This window comes from Oryctolagus cuniculus, chromosome 6, assembly GCF_964237555.1.
Source record: "Oryctolagus cuniculus chromosome 6, mOryCun1.1, whole genome shotgun sequence".
In the NCBI taxonomy this organism is placed as follows: Eukaryota; Metazoa; Chordata; class Mammalia; order Lagomorpha; family Leporidae; genus Oryctolagus; species Oryctolagus cuniculus.
Genome location: NC_091437.1, coordinates 74,457,458 through 74,483,149, shown reverse-complemented (window position 1 = coordinate 74,483,149; position 25,692 = coordinate 74,457,458). Strand labels below are relative to the sequence as shown.

The 25,692-nt window shown below is 37.1% G+C and overlaps 1 protein-coding gene and 1 long non-coding RNA gene across 6 annotated transcripts in view; one reads left to right on the top strand and one right to left on the bottom strand.

Annotated features, from left to right (window-relative positions):
* Nucleotides 1–25,692, bottom strand: part of SNTG1 (syntrophin gamma 1) — a 913,627-nt gene that overhangs the window by 634,684 nt on the left and 253,251 nt on the right. The window lies entirely within an intron of this gene.
* LOC103348014 (uncharacterized) lies at nt 3,511–17,145 on the top strand. The gene is made up of 4 exons (XR_007918598.2): nt 3,511–3,576; nt 4,718–4,824; nt 4,943–5,106; nt 16,880–17,145. It is a non-coding gene; the product is annotated as an uncharacterized lncRNA (long non-coding RNA).

The following is a 25,692-nucleotide window of genomic DNA, read 5'->3' as shown; positions in this document are numbered from 1 at the left end:
TTTATCTTTCTACTTTTTTTTGACTACTAGCCAGGCTTATTCTCTTACCATTTCTTGCATATATTACTGTAATAAGTATGAAAATACCGATCATATGGTGAGCCATATAATCATCTGGCTTGTTCTATGCTCTGATACAGAAGTCATTTTTACATTTAAAAATGTATAAACTTTTAAACGTATAAATATCTCATGCTGTGACTCTTCAGGACACAATCAGTACCACTCAGAATAATGTTCATTGTTCCATCCGATCTACAAGCCTTGTTTTTACAATCTCACTTTCCCAATTACACTCTTCAGAAGTCATTGCCATTCTCTAAATATGACATCTTCTCTTTGCCCCAGTAGTGCTATCCACTGATGGTTGTGTCTTCCTGAGTATCTTTTCCCTGCACACCTCAGTCTCCTTTCCTTCTGTAAGCTTTGCACTTAGTTGTTTTCTAAAAGTCCCCCAGAAAGCATTGAGTCTATTCATAGTTACACACTGAGTTCCACACTCCCAAAGAAGTTGTACAGCTAGTCTGTAGTACTACTACAGTATCAAATAAACTAATAAATGTCTAAGTGTGATGTCAACCTCTATTTTGGGGAAATTACCCACATTTTATAGGGAAATTAAAACCAACCTTTTATTTGGATAAATTTATTAATATATTATTATATTTAAATTTTATACACATGAAATGTAAAACAACTTGAACAGCATCCTACTCTGCAATATTACAAAAAAGTGCAAAGAGAAAAAACATATTGGAGACTTTAAATCACTAGGGCTAATCTTGAGCAATATTTATGACCCTTTATGAAACTGAGAGATTTTCTTCTTGGAAAGAGATAACTTTCAAAGCAACAGGGATTTCCTTTTGAAATTCATTGCAGAAGTCAACAAAAGGTTAGCAGTTCCCATTAGATTATATAGTTTGTATCACTTCTATCACAGAAAAATTTCAGATATTGTTGCAAGTCAATTCTCTGTGAACATATGTATGTGTCAGAAATTGAATTGAACCCTACAAGGTTCTAGGTGAGTATTACTTAGAAACAGTTCTTCCAGCCCTAAGGATTAGTAAATCTTTCTCAAAAGACTTGCAACAAATTGCATAGAAAATTAAATGCAATGCCCAAGAGCATGTCTTCCTTTTATTAGAAAAACCAGCAAACACATTGTTCAATATGTTGTATTGCATAAATGTCAAACATGCACATGTTTGTACTTTTCTCTTCTTCTGAATTAAAATTGCCCCCAGCTGATTTCTCATTTTAAATATATCAGGTAAGTGCCTAGGTTAGGTAATTGGACTTTTTTTTATTAGTACAGGGAGTTGCAGGAGGATTCTGATCAACTTGGCTTAATTTCTTGTTTTATTTTACAAGCTCAAAATAATTAAGGTCTTTGAACTGTGGTTTCCTCTCTATATCAAGAGACTAGAAATACAAGGGCAGCATGCATATATGGTGAAATGAAGGAATGTCTGTTAATGTAACAAAGAGACACACAAGGCTCAGCTACTAAATTGAAAATGACAGATACAGTCAAATACTCAAGTGTATACCAATGGATTTTGTTTCACTGACATGTCAAAATAAGGACAACCAGGTGATTCTATTTTTTAACCCCATGTCAAATAGTGAAATGTTCTCTAGTTAAACATGTTAAACTAAGTTAAAATGAACTAAGGATACATATTTCCTTTTTTCCCATTAATTAAAGTGCCATTGAGATTATAGTAAAGACATTATAAAATAAAAATAAAAATAGCAGGACTGCATATAATAACATTTTGAAAGTTGAAAATCATTTGAATGATGATGAGTAGCTTAATTATAAACTGCCAAAGAATGCCTAAACCTGACCTAAACTAATGGTTGCCAAAAAACAGACATAAGATGACTTAAACCACAGAATTGCCATAGAGGTAGGATATGTGTAGATAACTCTGACAATATTGCACAAATGAGGTTGAAAATAAGAAGACTGGAATACAAAATGCTTGGAGAATTTAGTAACAAACCAAGTGAAATAAGCCAAACATATGAAAACAAATACTCCATGCTTTTTTCTCACGGAATTGCTTTTGTAATTTTATTGAAAACCAATTGCTCAAATAAATATGCTCTAATTTGTGTCTCCTTTCATGTTCTACTGACCTATTTGTGTACCTTTACCACTTCTGCACTGCCTTGACTTCCATAGCTTGATTTAAGCTTTGAAATGGGGGCATAGTTGGCACCATAGCGCAGTAGGTTAATCCTCTGTCTGCAGCACCAGCATACTATATGGGTGCCGGTTCTAGTCCCGGCTGCTCCTCTTCCAATCAAGCTCTCTGCTGTGGTCTGGGAAAGCAGTGGAAGATGGCCCGAGTGCTTGTGTCCCTGCACCTGCGTGGGAGATCAGGAAGAAGCACCTGGCTCCTGGCTTCAGATCAGCATAGCTCCAGCCGTTGCTGCCATTTGGGGAGTGAACCAATGGAAGGAAGACCTTTCTCTCTGTTTCTCTCTCTCACTGTAACTCTACCTCTCAAATAAATAAATAAACTCTTTCAAAAAAAGAAATGGGCAGTGCTATAACTTTGTTTCTGAGGTGATAACAAATCTGGTCTCAATTCATCCTGCTTAAAAGGAAAAATCTAACTCCATCACAAAGTATTTTAAAATTATCTTAAATTTTTATCTGGAAATAATTTCAAAAAGAAATTGCAAAAAAAAAAAAGCTTTACATCTACAAGTTGCATTGAATCTGTCAAAAACTAATTAAAAATTAAAATAAAAAAATAAAAACACACTTTACCTCAGTAACAATGTGTACAAAACCCAGCATTTCCAAATACTCTGCATCAAGTGCTCTTCTTAGGGTTTTTTTTGTATAAACTCATTTCAAGCTCTGAGACTGCAACATCATCCCCTGTCCCAGATGAGGAAACAGGCACAGGAAAAAGAGGAAGCTACTCAGGTTCCCACATCAAGCATCAGGGGGAGCACAGACAAGAGAGGAGTTCATAATTCATCATAATGATTAAGTGTCAAAGGGATCACATAAGCAAGTCTAGTGTCTGCTAATAATAACTGATAGAATTAAAAAGCAGATAATGATCCTACATGGGAAGCAGGATACACAACAGACTCATATAATGGCAAATGCCCTGAACAGCAGTCTGGCATCAGAATCAGTCCTTAAGGCATTTGGACTAAAAAGCCCATGAGAGTTTCACAAGCATGGAAAGCCAAGACACTCTGGCAAAAAAAAAAAAAAAAAAAAAAAAAAAAAAAAAAAACCTAAATGAAAGATCTCTGTGAGTGAGATCCCGGTGGAAAGATAGGGCCATCAAAAAAGGCAGTACCTTTCTCTGAAGGGAGGAGAGAACTTCCACTTTGAATACGGCCTTGTCTAAATAAGATCAGAGTTGGCGAACTCAAGAGGCTTCCATAGCCTTGACAGCTCATGACAAGAGCCTCAGGTGATTACTGACATCATAAATAATAGCGTCAATTGTTAAATCAACAATGGGAGTCACTGTGCACTTGCTCCCCATGTAGGATCTCTGTCCTTAATGAGTTGTACTATGTGAATTGATGGTAAGACTACTACTCAAACAGTACTCTATACTTTGTGTGTCTTTGTGGGTGCAGTCTGTTGAAATCTTTACCTAGTATATATTAAGTTAATCTTCTGTATATAAAGATAATTGAAAATGAATCGTGATGAAGAATGGGATGGGAGAGGGAGTGGGAGATGGATGGTTGCAGGTGGGAGGGAGGTTATGGGGGCAATAGCCGCTATAATTCAAAAGTTGTGCTTTGGAAATTTATATTTATTAAATAAAAGTTAAAAAAAAAGATGTTACCACTGCTACATTACTAGGAACTAAGTTCTAGAATTTGTCAGTTTTCACTTTTTTCCCCAATACTGTCCTTGTGTTATTCCAGATTTCCCCAGAGGAATTGTACCTAGTCAGAATGCCTACCTGTATGTCCCATCCAATGTACATCATTTTCCCAACCTGTTCTTGTTCTTCATGGCATTGATAATTTTGGTCTTTATAGGTCAGGTTATGTGTAGAAGATACATCAGTTTGTGTTAGTCTGACACATCTTCATGATTAGACTGTATTTGTAGATTTTTTTTGTGTGTGAAAAATACCCAGAGGTGAACACTTTTGCAATTTCACTGTCTCAAAGTGTGATTATCACCATGACTTATTTCTGGTTATGCTTATCTTGATCATTTGGTTAAGGTAGTATCTGTCAGGTTCCCCCATTCTAAAGTTACTATTTACTCTTTCATGTATTTTATTGTTTGAAAGTGAGTCTCTAAGTCCATCCCATACTCAAATCAGGCCGAATCAAGCTCCACTTCTTGAAAAGAGGTGCATCTATATATTATTTGAAATGTTCTCTGCAAGTAAGACCACACACACACAATATGCTTATTTTTTCCATTGTTTTTATATAATTACGGATTCTTATATCCTTCATTTATATGTTACACTATAACTCGATATCATGTTATATATTTTACTGTTTAAATTAGTTCCTAAATTCCCTTGTAATTTCTTATGTCTGACTAAATAGATGTAACTACTGTAAGATCTTTCAGTTTGTCCCCTGTGTTCTTCAGAGTGACCTTATCTTCCTTTAATATCCCCTTTTTAAGCATTTTTCCACTTTCTAGCAATATAATATGCACCAGATGTACACTGTATCTTCTCTGTCCTAGGTGTACAGTTACCCATTTCCTCAAGGAGCTCTAGCTGATTTCATTAGGATTCCACTAGAAGTTTGGTGCTTCCAGACCCTGACAGAAGGCAAGGCTAGTAAATACACGTATGTATGCTTTCATGCTCTCATCTATCTATAATTTCTGCATCCTCCTTTGTGTATATTATTGAAAAGTAGACATGACCTTATGCTGACATCTCCAACTCTATTCCATAACCACCAGGTTCACTGTAGCATCCAACCTTCACTTTGCATCTTTCTCTGAGAAGAAAAAACACCTGGGTCTCATTATTCATAATTTTTACTTCATTTGTCAAGTTCTACTATCCTTGTTAAGTTGTTTGAGAATTGCTAATCCGCACCTCTGTGAGAAAGCAAATTTAACAAGTAAGTAGTAATTTCTTTTATCTTTAGTCTTACAGCTTCCAGTCAAAACATTCCTTTCTTTCCAATGCTTCTTAAATCGCCTCGTTTTCACCTCACTTCTTTCAGTTTAGTTATGCTGTGCATTTATAAAATGACTTGCTTCTTATATTGCAGTCTACACTGCATCCTCACATCCCCTGATGCCCTCATTGATTCCTTCTTTCTTCATTGGCATTCTTTCAACTTCACTTGTTTTGTAGTACAGTCCTATGGGTTTTGATGAATGCACAGAGTCATGTGTGTACCACCCAAGTGCCACGGACAAAACAGTTCTATGATTTTCAAAGTTCCCTGTGTGATGTCTGCATTCATGCCCTCCTGCCATTGGTTTCAGATGTAGCATCAACAGGACACACAAGTGAAAAAAGAAATGTCTTTATAAAACTGTAAATTTCATAGTTTAAAGGTTCTCTTTGAAAATGTTCTCTGTGAAAGACCCTGTTAGAAGAATAAAAACAGTCATATATTCAGAAAAAATTCCAGATTACGTATCTGATAAAGAACTTGTTTCTGAAATGTAAGAACTCAACTACAGGGAAAAAATAAGGAATAAGAAAATCATCAGAAGATCTGAACAGACACTTAACTGTAGAAGATATATGAATGGCAAGTTCCAGTTCAGATAAGTCAAAATTTAAATCACATGGAAAACCTACTACACGATTTTAGAACATCTACAGCACAAATAAAAATGTAACAATATCAAATGCTATTCAGAAAGGTACAGTTTTCAACTGTACACAAAAACTGAATCTGAAAGGTTGAGAGTTTGGTAGAATGCAAAATAGTCCAGTCACTCTGTGGCAGTTCTTACATAGGAAAACATACCTTACTATAAGGGCCAGCAACCTTAGTCTGAAGTGTCATACAAGGGAAATAAGTGAAAGCCCATGTTCACACACATACACTCCCACCACACCCCCACACACAAAGAAGAATGTTATTAAAAGTGTTTTCCTTTGCACATATAAAGTAATATGAAATAAGTATTACATTTTTGTTTTCTTTTGAATTAAGTTAAACTCCTTGGCCACTTTACAAAATATGTGAAAGTACAAATATGAAGTGGGTTTCACTAAAGGAGATACATTATTTTAGAACAGTATATTTTGTTTTGCTTTCTTTTAATTTCAGTGGGTGAGTGATAAGTTTAAAAGTTCCGTTACCATTCTTTAAAGCAGACAGGCTTAGCACCAGCTTCTGAACATAATCCCATAACTGTGCACCCTCCTTTTTTACAGTAGTGTAGTCATTTAGGCTCTATTCCTAGCAATTCAACTTAAATGAATCTGTAAATACCTCTAAAATTTGCATTAAAATACTACTTTCTTTTCTCTGACATAGAATCATGGTTGAGAATCATCTCTTTCCCTTGGTGTCTGATTTTTTTTCTTAATAAATGGAATTGTATGAATTATTCTTAGAGCAAATATTAAAAATATGAAAGGTGCAATGAGTTCTTTCCTCCACAGACAGAAGAGCGAACAAATAGATCTAAAGTCAATAATTACATCTCACTAGAAGCATGTGTAAATTTATAGTTCATATTTATGCCACTCAAACCTGTCTAAGAGATTTGTTCATTGTCACTGTCTGCACTTGCCCCCCACCTTGAAGACTCTCCCCATCCTTTACAATCAGATTACCCCACAGTCCCCTGAGATTGTCTTCTCTCAGGTAACTAGGGTTCTCCGTGATGGCCCATGTGATTATGGAATACACGAGCAACCCTTGTTACTGTTAATATCACTTCCTTCCTGAAGCGTTATATTCTGTTGACTTTGGGGAGACACTACAAGTAGCTGGTGTCTCCCTGACTCACATGGTGCTCCCTCCCATCTCTCTCCTAAAACCTAGTGCGCTGCAAGCTTCAGGCATTGCCCTTCTAATCTGTACCCTGGCTCTCTCTCTATGACCTCCTGTAGTCCCATGACTGTAAGCAGTTATATGTCAGTGGCTTCCAAGCTCTGTTCTCATTCTTGAGCTTTATTCAAGATTGCCAAGCCTGCCTACATGACTACATTGCCTGAATATTTCATAGGCATCTCAAATCTTATATAAGAAATAAAATTATTCAGGAGTACTGTCACTCAAGCAGGGCAAGTTGCCATTTGGAACATTCAACTCCTGCTTTGGGATGCTTTGTTCAAATTCCAACTACTTTATATTTCTGATCCAGCTTCCTGCTAACGTGCCTGAGAGGCAGTAGATCATGGTTCAGTTAGTTCCCTGTCACCCTTTGGGGCACCCATATGGAGTTCCTGGCTCCTGGTTTTGGCCTGCATTAGCTTTGACTGCTGCAGACATTTGTTTAGTGAATCAGTGGATGGAAGACCTTTCACTCTCTTTCTCTCCCTGTTTCTCAGCTACTATACTTTTTAAATAAATAAATCTTTAAATAAAATAAAAATAAACTATTATTTTCATTTGTATGACATCAGCAAACAGTGTCGTGCTCTCACTGTTCCTGATGCACATCTGTAGAACTACCTGTTGCCCAAGACCCAAACCTTAGCCTCTCTCCCACCCATTGGCTGCAATCCATCCATTCTTGTCCGCTCAGTCAGCATAGCAAAACTCAAAGGCACACAAGTATCTCCATTGCCAATGTTTTCACTGTTATTTGAATCACTAGCATTTCCCCAGATTTTCTACAGGCATATTCTCAATGATTTCCCATGGCCCAGTTTGGACTCTTCCGATTCATCTCACAGTGCTAAAACATGAGTCACGTTATGACACTCAAAAAATTCTCCAGTGCCATCTTACTGGATTTGTAATAAAGTTGTCACATTTACCTACAACACCCTAAAATACTCGGTCCTTGACTAAACCACTAATTCTTGTCTTCCTTGTTCTCTTTGGTTTTCTGTGTGTCTGTGTTTTACTAAATGTGATGACATTGGCAGTTACTGCTTTCTATTGCCCAAAAGACTTTCCCTCAAAATCTGTACATAAGTGGCTCCTTCTCATCACTCGTACTTCAGCTCAAACATTTCTAACTCTGAGAAATGCCAGCCTTGCAAACCTAAGCTATGGAGCACTTGACCTCATCCTCATCACTTTCATTTCACTTCCATTTTATTTCTTTCCTTATATAAATTACCGCTATTTGGAATTATTGTCCTCTGTCATATATGACCTACCTAATTGATTTATAACTCTACCTTCCTGCTATGTATTGAATTCTAAAAAAAATTATTGAAAGATTAGATAATTTGATCAGTGGTTCTTGTGAGCTGAATTGCTCACAGATTTCAAATAAAACAATATATCTGACATAGCATACTTTGATACAGAGTTATTCAAAGTTATGTTTGAAAAAGTCATTTCTTTCAATGTGACAATATTTTCTATACTTTTTATAGCCAAAGTGCTGGGAACTAGCATGTATGACTATACCCGTTTGCCCAGACTTTAGTCAGATGTGCTGTGACTTTGGTCCTCCTCAGTGGAGTTCCAGGACTCAAATGCACAAGGAGGAGAGAAAACTTGCTTTCTGGTGATGTGCTTTTCCTAGGAACCTGTTATCTCTTATTAAAAGGGACTTACATATTTATGACTGGTTAATACAATAACTGCATTTTGAGTCTTGATTTGGAAAGCCACTTTGAAATCTTACTCCCATTTATCAGAAAAGAAAAACTATACTCCTCATGATCAACAAAAGAAAAAAAAAACACATGTAATGGGGATTTTGTTTGGGAATATGTGACAATTCCATCATTTTCACCACATTAACACCATTCCCTGACATTGAACAAAACCAACAGAGTTGTGCACACAAAAAGTATTAATATTGTGCCTCCACATACTACTTTCATAAACTATTTGCTAAATTATTCTTATCAAAACTTGCATCTGGACAAATGTTCTACATATGCGTGTCTAAAAGCAAGGGTCTATCTGATGCAGCCTGGCAGGAGAACAGTGTCCATAAGATGTTTTTAAAGCTGCCTCCAGCATGAGTAAGTTTTGTTGCATAGAATCTGTTTCTGCCCCACAATTGACTAGTTTCATTCTGTCTGGAAAATGTTTCCTAGAGACATTCCTTCCAATGCTAAATTGTAATTATATTACCCCTTTTCTTTCCAGTATGTCAATGTCAAGGGAAAAGGAATGATCATTTTTTTTTCCTTAATAAATAATTGAATATAGCAACTAGTAAGGCAAAACCTGCAAACTAGGCAAGAAATTTTGCCTCAGAAAGTGATGCTATATTGTAGGAGAATTGTAAGTGTGAGGCACATAAAAAACTTTCCTACCTGATAAAAGGTTCTAAAAGATGGAGGCAGCATAATAAGGTCAGTGTTTTTGGTATTGGTAATGGATTGCTTTTGGCAAAATATCAGTGAAAACTTTTAGTAAGATAGACTGTGGCCATCCACCAATATTCTTATATTTATCACACTTTTATGTGATACAAATGCAAAGCATTAGAAAATGTTCTTTCATTTGCCATCAACACCATTAAAAAAATAAAAAAAAAAACCTCTTTCTCAAAAGCCTTCACACATGGTGTGGTCACATTCATTCTGTTTGACTGCCTTTTCTTTCTCCTCCTACTCCTCTTCTTCCTCCTCCTTCTTTTAAAGGTTTATTTATTTATTTGAAAATCAAAATTACAGTGAGAGAGAGAGAGAGAGGGAGGGAGAGGGAGGGAGAGAGAGAGAGAGAGAGAGAGAGAGAGAGAGAGAGAAATCTTTCATCTGCTGTTTCACTTCCCAGATCACTACAATTGCCAGGGCTGGACCAGGCCAAAGCCAGGAGCTAGGAGCTTCTTCTGGGTGACTGCAGAGGATGAAGCATTCTTGAGCCTTTCTCTGCTGCTTTTCCCAGGCCATTTTCAGGGAGCTGGATGGGAAGTGAAGCAGCTAGGAAAGGAATGGAAGCCCATATGCAATGCAGATGGCACAGGCAGTGGCTTCACCCACTATGCCACAACACTGGCAAATCACATATTATACAGCAAATCACTTATTTTCTTTAGTCAACAACTCACCCCACTGACCCCCAAATTAAAGGAAATTTTATGCTTGCATTAAAAAGAGACAGGAAAAAAATTTGTTTGCTATGAGAATCCCTGTGAATCCTACCTCAATCCTTTATCCTTCTCTTTGGCTTTCTTTTTCATAATTCTGTTATTTTATGCTGTCATATTAAAAATCATTGAATCCTTCATTGTCATTCCTGTGTTACTGTAAAAACAGAAATAGTTAAATGATTCTTGTGTTCCCAGACTCTTGTAAAATGCCTGTCACATGACAGGTGTTTGGGTATGTCTAGACTAGCAACAAATACAAAGTGAACTGATCGTGCAATGATAGATGACAAAATAGATCATTTGTATGCATGAGTGTGTGATATTTATATACCATTGTCCAGAATGTGAAATGATGAAACACCTAAAGATGGCTTTTATTTTCTATTTTGAATATTATCAAATTATAAAGATACGTAGTTATGCATTTGAAACCTTAACTGAATCTCTGCAGTCAGGTAAGTAACCGCCTCGTTGTGCCTCCATAATTCTCTCTACTGGAACCTTAAAATATGCTGCAATGCTATAATGTATTAGTTTATACATATGCCATCAACCTCTTCTAAAGATGAATTCTCCTAGGTAAGTTTCATGGCATTCTTTTTTGTTACACTATACCTACCTTAGTGATCTCACAATCTCTAATATGTGCTATGTACCCAAAATGTTTGGTTTTAAATGAATAATTAATTACATGAAACTTAAATGAGCTAAATTTTCTAATATTTTTTCTGCATGTATCCCTCTCTCCCAGTGCAGCATCCTGGTATGCTTGATTAATTAGTAGAAACAATTCTTGTTAAACAGCCATTAGGAAAATACTAATTAAGACCAAAAGGTTATATTATTACATACTACTAGAATTCCTGAAGTTACAAAAAAAAAAAAGAATCAGATTTAGGACTGACAATCACGAAGAACTGAAACTATCCTATGCTAGTGCAGATGAAGAAATTTCTTATGGTGCTGCGTTGTGGTGCAACACATTAAGCCACCGCTTCCAACAGCACCATTTCATATCAGAGCATTGGTTTGAACTTCAGCTGCTCCACTTCCAATTCAACTTTATGCTAATGCATCTGGGCAAGCATGCATGATGACCCAAATGATTGGGATGCTGCCATCCATGTGGGAGACCCAGATGGAAGTTCAGGATTCTTACTTTGGCCTGGCTCAGCCCTTGCTTTTGTAGCCATTTGGGAAGTGAATCAGCAAATGAACAACCTCTGTGTGTGTGTGTGTGTGTGTGTGTGTCTCATTCATTCTGCTTTTCTTATGAGTAATCTTTTCAAATGAAGTTTCCTATATAATGAAACGTATGCTGACCATGTGATTCAGCAATTTGACTGTTATATGTCGTATTTTTTTAATTTGTTTCAAAGACAGAGACAGAGATACAAAGATAGTTATCCAGTGGTTCACTTCCCAAATTCCCCCAGTAATTGAAGACAGGCCGAAGCTGAGATCCAAAAACTAAACCTGAATTTCCCACATGGTGGTGTGGACCTAACTGCTTGAGTCATCACCCTGCCTGCCAGCGTGAACACTGACAGGAAGCTGGAACCAGATGTCGAACATGCACTTAAATCCCGGCATTCCTATATAGAATGCAAGTGCCCAAGCAGCATCTTAACTGCTTTCCCAAGTCCCTGCTGCAAATTCTGCACTTCCAATAAGACAGTAGAAAACGTGACCAAAGGAAAACGTGTGTAAGAATATCTGAAGCAGCCTAATTTATATCAGCCTAAGTCTGGAGACTCCCCATCTATCTTTCAAGTGGCCATTGGAGAAACACATCTCCAAACAACTATTCAGAATTTCTGTTTCAGGAGTCGATAGTGGGCCCAATAATCAGAATTTCTAACAATTTCTTAGGCATATTAAAGTTACTGTTTTAGGAAGCAGAGTACAAGCGCAACGGACTCAGAAAATAATTAGTGATGAGCTCAGGTAGTTGCTCCCTGGAACAGTTTCTCTAAAATGCTATTAAAGGACGCAAGTATCTGTGTGCTGATAATTGGGATGAAATCCCCCTGCTTCTGTAACAACCATGTTTTCAATCTGATCCAGACAGAAAGAAGGCATACATATAGATGGGTTAAAATATGAACTGGATACTTAAATATTTAAAATGAAAGATGAAGGGAAACACTGGCTTTTTCAGACCAAGGAGGTGTTTTTATAACATGTGCAGCAGCACACACACCTGCACCACAGCCCACAAACGCCACACCTCACACAGCACACACGCATACACTTGCACCAAAATACACAGACCTATCTCTCAGGACACAAATACTATACCTCGCACAGCACACACACACACACACACACACAAACACATTCACACAGGAGTTTAAGATGAATACAAAGAACCAGAACAGTAGTGTGGCTAAAGCAGGGTTCATTATCTGTAGTATTTCATTAAGAAGCCTACAGTCCATGTGTAAAAACACCCTTCCTCCCAACTACCCTAACGTCAATGGAATTAGCTACTTGATCCTTCCTTAAATGGTGTGGTTCTACCTCACACTACTTCATGACTGCCAGCTTTGCTCAGAACACAGATCCAGTCCATTGATGTCTATGGGTTGATGCATGGTTTCTAATGGATTTTACCAGGCCCTTTCAGAGCAATGTATTATCGTGTGATATTGTAATGCCTATGATCACTTTTGCATAGGTTCTTTACAATGAAAACAACAATGCAAAGATTTCTTGTGAGGTGTGAAAAACTTCAGACTGACCCAAATAAAATTAAAATACGGAGGAAATTTGTTTCTTCCTCACTAAGAACTGCTGTAGTCTTCCTGAGAACTGTCTCATCTCCTTTACACTCCAGTGACTCACTCCTGGCTCTGGGGCTCTGCAGCCCTGCCAGGTATCATAGGAATGTGCACATGAAATATCATTAGCTGTTTCTTCAAATAGCACCATTGTGAAGTCCATTAAGATAATTCCAGAGTCCTATAAATGGAGAAAGCTTTTTCTTCTTTCCCCTGTGAACTCTCCAAGAGCAACTATCCCATGACACATCTAATGAATCTGTTCTAGTCTTTTAGATCCTCACTAATGGACTCTTTCAAAAATAGTCACAGTCATTTTAGCATAGATTTTGGGACTTTAAGTGAGTCAGATATCAGCAGATGTGACATAGGCATTTTGTTTCTTAGGTCAGCGACATCTCACATGTTGCAGCACTTCTGGGATGGCTATTCAAGGCAAATTAAAGTCTAAAATATTGATTAAGGGCTTTATTAAAGGAAAGCAACCATATATAGAAATGCATATGAATAGCTGCAGAAATGTAATAATACAAAATTAAGACAAAGTACGTAAATAATTAACATTATGGGCGTTCAGTACAATATTTCGTTGTCAATAAAAATCGCTAAATTTTAATGGCATATTTTCCTCATACATATCAAAAATAGGTGAGACAATAAGATGTTTGTTATATCAATTTTGTCAACTTAAAATAGTGATACAGATAAGCACAGATACAAATAATTATGTAGACAAGTTTAATAATTTCATTATAGCATGTACATCATTTTAAATTTTAGAAAGTCAGTATGATATATTTAACATCAGCCAAACATAGCTTAAAAATGTAATTGATCATAAAATTCTACTATATGTCAACTTATGTTTACAAAATCCAACAACAAAATCTTAAGTTACAAATGCCTTTATCCAGCATTCAACAGCAATTATAGATATGTGTCCACCAGATTAAAGGTTATATGTGAGTCCAACGTGGATCTATTCCCATTGATATCAGTATATGCTAGTATTCTGGACAGGCATTTTCAACATTTTCTTCATTAGTGGAAAAATATATATGTGAACTCTGTGTGTTCTTTGCTTTAATATCCTAATTGCCAGAACAGTAATAAGGTAGACACACCAATGTTATTTTAAGGTTTGTACAAACTCATAACTTATATGCATATAAGTAAATTATTCCTCTACCTGATAAGATTATTTTCTTCAGAAAAGAAAAATGATTTTCAACAGAAAATGCAGTTATTGGAAATCTATTGGCTTGATTCCATATTCATTAGAAAGGCTAAAAAACTAAATTCAGAACATGGACTACAGCCCAGAGAACACGTACGGCTGACACGGTGGTGCAGAATACCATCCTGAGCTGTCACCCCTAAGTGTGACCACCATTGGACACTTCCCATGGCCCTGGATGTTGCAGACACCACCAACCTGGGGAGCTGTATGCTGTGCTACTAAATTCTCATCTCCACGTTGGTATTCACGAACAATCCTGGCTTTGGTTGCATATTTTACTATTCCTTCTTGATGCTGGATCCCAGCAAAGACTGCTGTGAAGAGCCTGGGATATATAAGGCAGCTATGGGCCCTGGGTAGCTGGTATGGGACAGGATAGCTACTCCTGCACGTCTTGATTTCTATACCAGAGGTAGCACACTGGCTCCCCTCTGCTGCAAATTCCACCCAAGAAAAGAGATATTTGAATGTTGGGAAGCTAGCATGATAGAATCTAACCACTTCTCCTAGAAAAGTACTAATTACAGAAAAAAAAATATTGGCTGAGGGTGTTTGCTTTAGTCAAGCTTGCCAAGTTTGGTTTTCTAAAATAGTCAAGCTATGTTTGGTTTTCTAAAATAATTTTGAGAAAAATAAAACTGTTTCATATATTGTACATACTTATAACCTTGACTGAATATATCCTTGATATATAATTTCTCCAGAGTATCAATATTTTGATTAGTTTTTAAAAAATATTTCAAAGCAAACTGTGTAAACATGTTTGGTCATGGTGTATGTATGCAAAAACCCATTGTTATGCTTTAAATTTCATCAAAAGAGTTAAATTCCATCACAATTTTTACGATTCCATTTTAGTATTTGGTCTTAACTGTATGAAAAGAAACCTAACCAAAAAAACAAAGATTGCTAAGAACCCATTAGCTATGGATACTTGTGATTAGTGCTAAACATACAGATACAACTTTGAAATAGTTGTCATTATATGGAGCTTACAATCTACAGTCATATTAAAGAACACTGACCAACACCAATCAAGTAAAGAAATGTTACATAAATTATGCATTAAGAAGTATATATATAATGTATGTATATATATATATATATATATATATACACACAGAGAGGTGCACTTCAATAACAAAAGGCCATGAATTTTATCTTTATATTGTAAATAGCAATTATTGTTGCTAACACTAAAATGCCTGTATATAAATGAAAAAAAAAGTCATCTAAGAATAGTACACTATAGAAGTACAAAACAGGAACAATTTTGCTTGAACTTCCTTCATTTATTAGAAATACAAATGACCACATTTCTCCCTTATATGTGGTAGCTAAAATTTTTTAAATATCAAAAACAAAATAACAAAAAGAAATGCCTCTGTGTATCAGTATTGCTACATACATAGTTTTGTCAAATTTTATATCTTTGTCAAATTAATGGTTAAGAATGATATACTAATATATATTATATATAGTATATAGTATATATATATTAGTATGCATATATATCTATGTAAGTATAAATACATATGTATATGTATATATGTATATATACATATGTATCTATATATGTATCTATATGTATATCTATCTATCTATGTATATATGTATATATATATATATATATACACTTCTCCAGGGAAACGATATTTGAACTGGACATAAAAAAGTTAATATTTTTCAAGGAGAACAAAGAGAGAATTAAAGGACAAGGTACACTCTGAGTGAAAACAGGCAAATGGAAAGGATGCACATATTCGTGTTATATGAGAAGCTCCTCCTGCCTGGGAAGCAGGATGTGCAGTTGGACTCCTGGGGAAGAGAGAGAATGACAGAGAATTTGGTATGCAATAGAAACTGGAGCATGTAGGACTGTCTTTTTTGAACCCCAAATCAAATATTATTCATAACAATCCCAAGCTGGACAAACTCTAAATGTCTGTCAACATGCAAGTAGATAGGTAAATTTTAGTGTGCCCACACAATGTGATTCCACTTAGGACTAATAGAGCTAAGACATGAACCTCATAAATATTGTGCCCAGTGAAAGAATCCAGACACAAAACACTATCAATTGTATGATTCCATTTAAAAGAAATGTCCAGAAAAGACAAATCCATAAAGACAGGCAGATCAGCTGTTGCCTTGTGTTGGAGGTAACTATGGAGACTGAAATGGAAACCTTTTAAGGTAATGCAACATTTCAAATCTGCATTGTCATAACGGTTGCATGACACTATTATTTATTAAAATTTTTCAAATTCTGTAATTATGATTTCATTATTCTTAAATTTTACTTCAGTAAAGTTGTTTTCAAAATATTTTAATTGAGGCCAGTGTTCAGGCACAGCAGGTTAAGCCAGACCTAGACCTGATTACTCTTCTTCCCATCCAGCTTCCTGCCAATGCACTTGGAAAAAACAATGGAAGATGGTGCAAGTTCTTGGGTCCCTGACACCCAAGTGGGTGACCTGAATGGGGTTTCTGGCTCCTGCCTCTGGCCTTGCCCAGCTCACCCCATTGTGAGCATTTGGGGGAGTCAACAAGTGGATGAAAAATATCTCTCTCTCTTTTTTCTCTTTCTGTCATTATGCCTTTCAACTAAATTAAAATACAGCGTTAAGAATAAAAACATGTTTAACTTACAACTTTATTCTCTAGGAAATGATATGTTTTAAAAGTGTGAAAACAAAGATTAAACAAGATCAGGTATGTATTTTGTACAACTTCTCATATCCATTCTCTCTTTTTTTAATTTTCCCCAAATAAGCCTTTTATTCAAGGAGTATAGACTTCATGCATTTTAAAAGTACAACTTTTGGAATATAGTGATTCTTCCTACCATGCCCACACTCCCATCCACTTTCCCACCCCTCCTCCTCCCTTTTCCATTCCCTGTCCAATTCTCCACTAAGATCCATTTTTGATTAACTTTATACACAGAATACCAAATCTAACAGTTCAACAATTTGTACACACACACACACACACATACACAAAAAAAAAAAAAAAAAAAAAAGCAAAACAAAACAAAAAACTATTCCTCAACAGTCCAGACAAGGTCTATTCAAAGTCAATGCATTTGCATCTTGAAGTCAATTTCACTTTTTCTCTTTTTTTTAGAAACTTAATTAACTTTAAAGAAGCACACAGGAATAATACATCTTTGTGAACACTTAGACATAATTATAGTACAACTCTTTCAGGACAGAGATCCTTCATGGGAACTTAGTGCCCCATGACTGTTGTTGTTAATTGTTAAAAATAACACCCTTATGTATGATGTCAGTTAGCACCTGAGGCTCTTGACATGAGCTGCTGAGGCTATGGAAGTTTTTTTGAATCGATAAATTCCATCAGTATTTAGACAAGACTATAAGGAAAGTGAAAATTCTCTCCTCCCTTCAGAGAAACATACTTCTTTGATAACCACTTATTTCCACTGGGCTCTTACCCACCGAAGTCTTTTATGTGGGACATTTTTTATCACAGTGTCTTGGCTTTCCATGTCAGAAATACCCTCATAGGCTTTTCAGCCAGATCAGAATGCCTTAAGGGCTGATTCTGAGGTCAGAGTGCTATGTAAGGAGATTGTCATTCTATGAGTCTGCTCTATGGACTGCTTACTATATTGGAGTCTGCCCTCATTTTTAATTTTATCTATTATTATTACCAGACCCTTAATCCTATCCATATGATCAGTATAACACTTAAGATAGTATTTCTACCACGCAGTTTAAGAGGATTTGGGTCCCATGGCAAGTTTTTAAACTCTACTCTTAGAAGTAAGTCTGTAGGTATGAATACAGAACTATACAGCTTTAGAGTTATAAACCACATACACTTCATAATTACAACTTCAGGAACATAGTGATTCTTCCCACAATTCCTGCCCTCCCACCCATAATCCTAACCCCTCTTCCTCCTCTCTCTTATTTTCACTCTTATTTTTACTGAGAAACAGCTCCTGTTAGTATTGTGTATCCCTCATTGATAAATCCAAGTATCCACTCCCAGTCTTCATCTTACCTATCCTCTCATCAGTGTTGCTCACATGAGTGGGGCAGACCACCAGAAGATGATCTCCCACTATCCCCACCTTCTTGAATTGACAACATTTTGCAATCCCCTCACCTAGGGAGGCAGATTTTATGACTTCCTTCTCATCAACAGAACTTTCTCACGACAAAGGGACGGTTCTCACATGATTATGCTGCATTTTCCAAGCAACCTTGGTAGTAATCTCAGAGTTCCTGAAATATAACCCAGCTAACTAACCTATGCCCAGACTGCTGACCCATGGATGCTGTGAGTCAATAAATGTGACCAATCATGAGCCACTGCATGGTGATACTGTGATAGGCAGCAATTAAAACTCATGCAACACAATTAGCCATTTCCTCTGTCTTTCAGAATCATTATCTGCACCTGCTGCCAAAACACACTCTTGCTTTTCGCTCTCTCACCGGGAACAAGTGTGGCAGTTTCATTGGTTTTATTAATACTGGAAGGCACATAACATGGATCCTCAGAACTCTTTTTTTCTGTATGGCTACCTTGAAAGTGACTTGCTCCAAACTTTGTCAAATACCATATCTGTGTGGATGACACCTAAGCACCAGAAGCAGACACTTGCTTGTCATTCTTCACTCATCCACATCACTGGCCCCTGACCATTTTATGTAAAATAAAACATTTTACCCTCTATTGCCCTCATGCTGCTTTGCTTATCCTCAGAAAGACTTGCTGCCTTCTCACAATGGTAGCTATTTTCATGTTTACTTAATTGGCAACTACCCTCCTCTAAAAAATAAACTCCGTGGGTAGAGTCTTTTTGTTCACTGCCATGTTCCCAAACAACATGGCAAGCAGGGCACAGGCAATGTAGTGTGAATGAGGGAGCTTTGACTGTAGGCATCTCAAGCAGCTGGAAGGCTGTGGCGTTAGTCCAGTGAGTGGGGGGAGCTCCAGCTCTGATATTTTCACAGGAATGAGGATGAATGGGAAAATTCAAAACACTGTTTCATGTGAGACTCCCCTTTCAATCTCCCACTGTACTAATGCAAGAGGCTTCTCCTTCATTTCACTTTTGGTTTCATTTTGATCCCCTCCATCCTCCACACTGCTTGGAAGGCTTTCTGGAGACAGTACATTCACACTGTGTGTGCAATACAGTTTCTATTTCTTAGGGTATTACAGAAGGTCCTTGAGGCAATAACTTTCCTGAGAAAGAAGTCATTCAGAAGCAGTGTTTTCCCCAAAATGTGTTGTGGTATTTCAGATTGGTTTCCATGTATCTCTTTTTAAAGAGTACTGCTGAGAATTTATACTGAGAACTATTGCTTTGTTCCCTTTGCAAGGTGAAAACCTCCTATCATTCAATAAGATGTGTTAGTTCTAAAGACACTCCTGACTCTCTTCTTCATACAGGTAGCACTGAGCACAACTTCCTCTGTGCTCCCAACCCAGTCCCCAGCAAATGCTTCCTGCTGTCTGAGTCCGGATCAGTCACCAGGGAGCTTCCTCATTTTCATTCTAGTTAATAACACGTCCTTAATCACACAGCTAAATTGTATTCACCTCTGTGCCCCTTGCAGCTCAGATCTAAAACATTGGGCAGTAGCAAGTCAACAACATACTAGGAAGGAAATTGAAATTAGGTGTGGAGCTTGGTGGGAAAAGTGGTTAGGAAAGAAGAAGGGGATGAGGGAGAGGGGACCTGGAAGATGAGAAGAGGTAAGGAGATGAGTCTGATGTAGGCAGGCATACAGGATAAAAATGATCTGGTTTGTGAGCTGGAAGACCACGCCTTCACCATGCCCCTGTGTGACCTCATCCCCTATGTGACCACACCTGTGTGCCCACCAGCCAATCAGGTTAATCAACCACTCCCCTTTGGAAGTGGATTAAAAGCCTGGGACACAGTGTGCCTAGCCATTTTTCCTTTTCATTTTCTGGCCTTTTGCCAGTGCTGACCCCTGAAGCCCTGCACCTCCAGGGTGCGTGGTCTTTGGGCTGCCCACCCCATGCTTCCTGGCCTGCATACTCTTCTATGTGGTTGGCTGCTGGTATTCGGTACAAGTCCAGATTTCCTCTCTCCTTTAGATAGGGCCCTCACTTTCTTATGCATTTCTCTAACTGAATAAAAAGCTTATAACCTATCAAGCTGCCTCATTCATTTTTGCTGGTATTCAGAATTTTTCTCTGAATATTAAGCAAGAACCCAAACAGGCTTATTAATATTGGGAATTTATTAATAAGCACATGGTGATATCGTATGGACCCTCTATTCCGATATCAAGTTGAAATTATGTGCAGTATATGGGTTAATTCTCCCAGAAGATGTAGGTTATAGAGCAGAAGGCATCTCAAATATCTTTGGGAAAGAGTGCTAACCTTGCCAGAGTAGGCAAAGAAAGGCATTTTGAGGACTGGCATTAAGGTGCAGTGAGTCAAACTGCAGCTTGGGACTTCTGCATCCCATATTAGAGTTCCTAGGAGTGAGTCCTATCTCAACTTCCTGCTGACCTGCACACCAGGAAAGGCAGCAGGTGATGTCTCAAGTACTTGGGTCCCCACTGCCATCATGGGAGAACCAAGTGCAGTTTCAGCTTCCTAGCTGAGTCCTAGCTGTTGAGAGTATTTGAGAAGTGAACCAATGGATGGGAAATCTCTCTCTCTCTCTCTCTCTCTCTCTCTCTCTCTTTGTCTCTCATTGCCTTTCAAATAAAAATAAATTCAATAATTTTAATGGGTGTTATCATTAATGGGAAAAAAAGAGATATCATATTGTGATAATGGTGGTCAAAAAGTTAGGAAAAATGCATTAGCCAGGGTGTTGGAATCCGTGATTAAATACATTATTATTATCCTTAAAATTGTTTGAGAGGTAGAGAGCAAGAAAGCTTCTAGCTACTTGTTCACTCCCTAAATCCACAACAGCAGAGACCAGACTGAGAGGTAGCCAGAAGTCAGGAACTCAAAGATATTTTTTAATGAAAATAAAATCAAAAAGAAAAATTAGGGTGGGTGTTCAGTGCATCAGTTAAGATTTGGAACACCACAACCTATATCACAGTGCCTGGCCCAAGTCTTGGCTCTGCTTCTGCTTCTAGCTTCCTGCTGATGCACACATTGAGAGGAAGCAGGTAAAAGGACAAGTACTTGGGTCCCTGCCACCAACAGGAGAAACCTGGACTGAGTTCTTTCCTGGCTTTGGCCTGGATCAGCCCCGGATGTTCTGGGGCTTTTGAGAATGGGTAAGCAGTTCAAAGACCTCTGGCTCTCTGACTGTTTCTTTCTCTCTGACTTTCTGCCTTTGAAATGAATAAAAATATGCAAACTTGAAAAATCTTTTAATAAAGAAAAAACTCTTCCTATAATTGAAAGATCTGGAAAATAATTATCACATTTTAAAATTTAAACATAATTAATAATCTTGATAACATTCTAATTTTAATAAATTGTGAAGAATCTCATCTTCAAATGTTCTATATTTCATATTTCTCTTTTTTCTAAACAAAGATATTATATAAAGAAAGCTAAATTAAACCTTTAAAAATTATATACAGTTTAATAATGATAAAATATCACATATTCAAGAACAGATATGAACAATAATAAAAGGGTTCTTGCTTATTATTGATCATTTTAAATTCTAATACATATTAATGGAAACTATGAGCAAATTTCTGTGTTTGTAAACACAAATAGAACTAAAACAATTCAAAATATGAGAATGCTTACAGAAATGAAAGAGGATCATAATTCTTCAGTTTCATTGCTTTATGTGATATTTCTTGTCTCATCTATTTATTTATTAGCCCATGATGGAATGCTATTCAGAATTTTCAGGATTTGAATTCAGACTCAGAGTCAAAGACAAGGCATGTGAGATAGAGTAAAATCCAACTTCATCCAGTGAGCTTTGAGAAAGAGTCTTGGGAAAGGCAGGAATGACCATGGATATGACGAGTTAGTTTTGATCCTTTTTCTAGTTGACAGGGAGAGGGCTCTGAAACAGCTTAACTGTTCTTTTCCAGTAGAATGCAGCCAGGCAGAAGAAAGCTGAGTCTCGTAGAAATGTTCATTTCCAGGCTCACTGTGAGCTGATGTAATTGAACCAGTGGAGTTCATTCTCACAGGGATCACAGACAGCCAATTCAGGCTCAGACCCATGGTTCAGGATCAGATCTATGCCACAGTTTCTATTTCTTTGACCCATTTTCATTGCAAATAACATGTAAAATGACTGAAATTTACTCTTAGAACCATTGAAAGCACATAATCATGGCTGGATTAATTTTTATTGTAAGTGTGGGTCACTCTAGTCTCCTGCCCAAAGATAATCCCTCTCTCTGTGCTCTAAATCTCAGTTCTTCCCAGAACACCATTTGATTTCTTATTCACATATTTATCTACTCAACTCTCTTTCCTCCTTAAGTGCACACACTTATATCAGTGTCTAACTTTTTTTTAATTGAGAAGAGGAATGCATTTCATAACCCATACACTTCACCTATCTTCTAGATCTACTTCCTGCCACAGAAAAAAATTCTAAAAATTGTTGATTATGCTTGTTGATTATATTTCCCCAATTTCCACTGAGTTTTCCCAGAAGTCAGGAAAAATCTGGATGAATCCAGTGATCCAATATAGACGTGTACTCATAGCCTAACCTGACAATTGACATCATGATCTACTGTCTCCTAAGTTCAACAAGAGAATTCTCTCCCTTTTCTTCTTATCACACATTGTGAGGCCCATTTGAAAGCCCCCTTCATGTGCCTCTTCCATGGATGTTGGTAATTTCAGGTTCCTTTCTCTCTCTTCTTTTATCAGCCATACACATCTGATTAGCCTAGGTAACTTCATTTTCAGTGTTGCAACTATATCTTATGTCACAAGGACTGCTAGAATTACCTCACATGTTCTCCTTACTTCAAGGATTTCCTTCTTCTCAGAGACAATTCTGATATTAAGCCATAGCATCACCACAAGTAGAGTTATACAAATTCAACCTAATGTATCAGACCTTGAATACTATCAACTGAATAGACTATGAAAGCAACACCTCCTTGAGGATTGTCATGGTAAATTTCCCAGTTTGGAATATTTCTATTTTTACTCTGTTTTCATGAATTTGTATTTCTTATATTGAAACTCGTTGTTAAAGGATGCACTGTGCACTCCAAAAAGATATATTGAAGTCCTGTCCCACTATATTTCATGTTGTGAACTTATCTGGAAATAGACCATGATCATGGAAGATATAATGAGTTAAAGTCAGAAGAGTTTGGTTGACCCTAAGTCCAACATAACTTGCAGCCATCTAAGAAAAACAAGAGACACACAAGTAGAATGCCCTGTGACAATGGAAGAAGAGATTTAATGATGAAGCTGCAAGTGAAGAAATGGCAAGGACTGACTGCCACCACCAAAACATAGGCAGGGCCAAGGAATCCAGAGTCTCAGAGGAAGTATGTACCTACTCATATCTTGACCTGATGATTCCTGCCTCAATGGCATTGACAAAAGTAATTTCTGTTTTTGAAGTAGTTTTCCTGTTTGTGGATCGTTGTCATGTCAGCTTAGGAAGTTAATGTAGATGCTGGTACTTGAAAGTGCTGGGATTAAACATGACAATAGGTCTGATCTGATTTCATCATCATTTAAAAAAATCATCTATTATTTGTCACTTTATGTTTCTGTGTGGGAGCAAACTGTTGAAATCTTTACTTAATGTATACTAAGCTGATCTTCTGTATATTAAGATAATCGAAAATGAATCTTGATGTGAATGGAAGGGGAGAGGGAGTGGGAAAGGGGAGGGTTGTGGGTGGGAGGGACGGTATTGGGGGGAAGCCATTGTAATCCATAAATCGTACTTTGGAAATTTATATTCATTAAATAAAAGTTAAAAAAAATAAAAAAGAGATACATAAAAATATGATATTGGCTTTGGAATTCAATAATAAGTAGAGGCTGAGAGAATTCTGAAATATTGGACGAGAAAAAATAATTTATATTATCCTGAAAAGCCTATTAGAAATACAGACACTAGCAGTTCTTCTGTTGAAACATTAGAAGAAAATGATGAACATGCTATTGCACAGCAAAGGGAATGGAGGAAAGGCAGTCCTTGTAATTAAATTGTGGAAGTATTTCGTTGAATTATGCTCTGGAGTTGAGTGGAAACTTGCAAGTAGTAAACCTGTGCACTTAGCTGAGGATATAATTAAGAAAAACATAGAAGATGCACACTGACCTCTCTTTGCTGCTCACAGCAAAATGTGAGATAAAGAGATAACTTGAAGGATGCATCATTAAGCAGAAAGGAACCAGTAATGATTTGGAAAATCCTCAGCCTTCTCAGCGTGTTCTGAAGATAGGTCCAAGGTATTGGCATGGAAACTATTCAATGAAGAGATTATGTTTGCGTCTCTTGGGCCAATCCAATCAAATGTCTCAGCAGAAGTCAGGGACAGAGATGCAGCTATTGAGGAACAATCTTGACTGACATGCTGGATCCCCCTGAATTTCCAGCAAACCAACAAGGCTTTTGAAAACTTTATACCAGCATGAACACTGTCAGCATAGGGTAGGAGACAGATGGGGCAAAAGGAAGGAAGAAGGAATCCAAAGGCTCAGTTGTGGATGCCGAGGCCTGGACTGGCAAATCTTTCTTGATCCACCTTCCTGTGGGAGCTGGTATGACAGAAGGCACAGAAAATAGTTCCTACAGAGAACCATCCTTACACCTTAAAATCCAATGGAATTTTCCTCCTGGGTTTCAGCCTTGTCTTCCTGTTCCGTCCAAGTACTACATTTGGAATGAGAATGTCTACCCCATTTCTAACAAGCAGGAAAAGTGTTCTGGAGTTTACCAGGTCCACAGATAGAGAAGTTTTTGACACAGAATGAATCACATCCATACCTTGAGTTTTATACATAAAACTAATTTAAGTAATGTAGATGGTGAAGTGAAATACTTTTTCAGTTCATGGTATGTCCAAGAGATTTCAGATGTAGAGTTGAAGCTGGAATGGTTATAACTTTTGGAAATATTGAAATGGTATGAATTAATTTTAATAATGATTAAAACAATGCATAGGGGTCATTGTTTTGGAACAGCAAGTTAAGTTGCTGCCTGCAATGCTAGCATCCTATGCCAGAGCTCCAGTTCAAGTCCCTGCTGCTTTACTTCTGATCCAGCTCCCTGCTAATGTACCTGGGAAGGCAAAGAAAGGTAACTAAAGTGCTTGAGCAGCTGCCACCTATGTAGAAGATAGAGATGAAGTTCCAGGCTCCTGGATATTGCAACCATTTGGGGAATGAAATAGCAGATGGTAGATCTCTTACTCTCTCTTCCCATCTCTCTCTCCTCCTCTCTACCACTCTGTCTTTCAGATAAATAAACAAAATCTTCCTTAAACAAAGAATGCTTGACATATTTCAAAGGAATAGAAACAACA